This window comes from Eretmochelys imbricata, chromosome 2 (genome assembly GCF_965152235.1).
Source record: "Eretmochelys imbricata isolate rEreImb1 chromosome 2, rEreImb1.hap1, whole genome shotgun sequence".
In the NCBI taxonomy this organism is placed as follows: Eukaryota; Metazoa; Chordata; order Testudines; family Cheloniidae; genus Eretmochelys; species Eretmochelys imbricata.
This window is the reverse complement of record NC_135573.1, coordinates 175093437-175096950: the sequence shown is the minus strand read 5'-3', so window position 1 is coordinate 175096950 and position 3514 is coordinate 175093437.

Below are 3514 nucleotides of genomic sequence, written 5' to 3'. Positions count from 1 at the left end.
TAAAACTTTCAGCTTCCTGTAGGGACTTGTTATTAGTTCCATGCAGAATCTTGATGGTTGATGGCAAAGCCTTATAATGATAAGGTCTCTTGACTTCAGCAAAACTCTTTCTGTTACTGAATAAAGCTGGGGTTTAACACTTGACAGGGGAATCTACTCAAACATCTTGAAATTATGTTTTCCATCCAGACACGGTTATTTTAATGACTATATTTCCTCTTGGATAACTTCAGATAACTACAATAAATTGTAGGAGTTTCTGATCAAATATATTGCATTAAGCTTAGAGGGATTATTATTTCTCAACAGTAGCCAAGAGATACCCATACCAACTAACCAGAGGTGGCTGATTGCTGCAGGTAGTTACAGTAAATGGCACAGTACCTCTCTTTCCTTCAAGCTCAGAGTCCTCTTCATCCTATTTTGATTTTACTAGCAAAAAGGAGCCTGTCAAAGAGGCAACGTTTCTGCATGTGATCTCCCAGTTTGTCAGTGTTGGTTTTTACTCTAGAGAGCATTAAGTTAGCATTGCTAAAATGACTTCGCTTTGTCCTTTGTTCTAGTTGAAAAAGAAATATTTCTCCCTTTTCTGGCAGATGAAGCCTTGGAAATCCATTGCCTCAGGTATTTTGAATCCTTTTTTTAATTTAACCTTGCTTGTCAGGATTTTTGCCAAGAGCCTAAGGGTGCAAAAGGATCTCAAGCACGTCAGCTGGGCATAGATTTTAAGTTCAAAACCAGACTGAACTGATTACGTAGGTATGAGGGAGTTACACAAATTAGTACATTTCACTTCCAGACAGGAGTTGACATCATTATAGGAGCAATCCTGACAGCTTACACTTAACAGAATTGCTAGATATATGCTGTTTGCCAGTTTTATACATACAGAATTTGTGTGGATTCTGCCTAATGTTTTCTAATGCCAGCAAATGAATGCCAGTATAGGTTACTCAAGCTAATAGCAGGTACCTGATCAGAAAAACTAGCTTTTAGCGTAGCAGTGTGTCAGATACACACTGATCATTTCTTCTCAGAGAGATGATCATATTTTAGATCAAGTCCCTATTCATGCAGGGCTCAATTGTGTCATTCGGGCACAGCCCATAGTAAGGGGGGGCAAGGAGCCACATTATTCCCAGGGAGCACTGGGAAGCATTCTGCCTCCGGGAGGTTAAATGTCTTCTGTAGTTAATGGACATGCAGATGATGCACACCTGCTACCCTGGCCTTTTGTGAGGTGAAGCTGTACAGTTTTCCTTAACTCCCTTCGACACCCATTTTTCACATGCTCGAAGCCTGCCTGTCTATCTCACCTGTCATTGTGGTATTTGAGCTCGCTAGCCATAGTACCAGAATACCTGATTTTCTTATCATAAATACCACTATGTCACCACCCCTTGCACAACTTAAAAAGGTAAACTGCGTGTGTGTGTGGGGGGGGGGGGAGCATTGAGAGGGGTGGAGGGTGGGAGAAACCAGGGAATTGGAATCTTGGGACAATTGTTAGGGAGAGCTGGTGCCTGAGGCACCAATGGTTTGGGCCATGGGTGAAACATCCTCTGGGGATGTCAGGACTGAAGTGTTGGGAGAGCAGGGGTTAAGGCATATGGTAGGAAAGTTTACAGAGTCAGAGCCACAGGTGGGTGGTATGGGGAGCTGGGGCCTGTCAGAGCATCAGGAAGTAGTTTTTGGGGGACCTGCACAACACATTTGGGATAACCTTATAATGCACTGACAGGCCAATAAAACCTTTATACTGTGGCAACCCACCATGGCTCCTCCCCATGTACCTGGTCTTTCAGAGGGGGGCACAGGGTCTGGGGAGATGAAATGCTCCTGTCACCCTTCCTCCCCTCCCTGGGGCACTCATGCAAGGGTGGTACAATCTAGTCTATAGAAATCCACTAAATAAGGACCCTTACATTCTCCCAGAAGACCATCCTGAATCTACCTTAGGAAGCTTTCCCAATTTAAAATGTTCAATAGCTTCTAATACTACTTTACCAGAAACATGCTGACCCACACTGTCACTTTGTATTTCAGGCAATTCTGAAAGCTGCCATCTGCTCTTGCATCACCTCAGACTTATACCACTTTATGAGTATGTAACTCATTAGGGTTAGGGTACCCAGGCTGCAAAGCACTTAAGCATGCAGTTAAGTGCTTAGCTGAATTGGGGCCTGCCATTCCTATTTCTGCTCTTAGTTACACCAGGGCCACCCCACTTGAAATTCATTCAATGCCTCTAGACTGCAACAAACAAAGTCATTTGTTCTGAGGGAGAAATTCGTCCCTGTGCAGAGAACTCACCTACAGCATCACTGAAGCCTTATTTTGGACTTTGCATTTGCAATGTACACTGGGGCCTTCCCTAAACCCCTGCACACCTTATGAAACACCAGGAGCCCTTCCTCAACTTTTAAGGCGTGGAGTTCTTTCCCCCGCCTGAGTGTCTCTACTGTAAAATATTCAACTAGACTTTGTGCCCCATACTGGTGCAGTGGATTCTTCCTTAGGTGCACAGTTTATTAGCTCAGTAAAAGTATCTACCATAATTGCTCAGTATGCTATTTCCAAAGGCTTAAAATTAGACTCAAAACCAATGTCCTTTGGAACAAAGGAAGACACTGCTCCTCAGAGAGGCCTATGTCCATGCTGAATTACCAACCTTAGTTTCAGGGCTGTTCACAAAAAGGGATGAGATTTTTTTATAACCAGAAGAGCACCATTGCAGCCCCATTTCTCACCAGGAAATCTTTGTGCTCCAAACAGACGAACCATTTTGGCTCAGACTTTCCAACATAATGCATTTTTGGCAGAGACCAAGAATGGAAAATTTAATCCAGAAAGGGGACGGTTCAGAAATGTATGAACAACAACTGGATGCAGAAGGTAATTGTCAAGTAACCTTAACTATAAGTGTCACTGCGGCTCTTGCTCTAATTAGTGTTACTCATCGAGAGTTCAATATTTCAGACAAGAGTAACCAGTGCAGAATTAAACTATTCAGGAAGTAGAATAAATCACAGTCTTCAGGCTGCAGGTTGCCTCATTAAGGAAATAGACTAGCCGATTTCAATAAATGAAGTACAAAACCCTGTGGTGAGAACATAATTGTCAGAGTTACCAACAATTGCTGGAAGCAGGCCCAGGGTTTAGTTATATTACCCTCCCTGTTCACCAAGCCTCACAAGCACAGTGACTGCCTCTTTCCTTGTGAGATACTGCCACAACAGAGATCAGTGGAAATGTTTGAGCTAGAGCCCTGCTGGTATAAAAGGGCCTTCTCCCTTAAGGCTTCTTGCCTTTGAAATTGACTCCCCCTGGGCCCCAACACCATTGGTCTGACATAGACTGTTTGCTGACTTTCAGGGTTCACTGCAAGTCCCATCTTTTCTCCCTGGCCTTTAGGGAAGGGGAGCTTTGTCAGGGTCAGGATTGGGGGAAGATTGAATTTGGTGCTCATGAAAGGTGTTGGATTGGCAGCTCCGAAGACTGAAATCCTTCATCT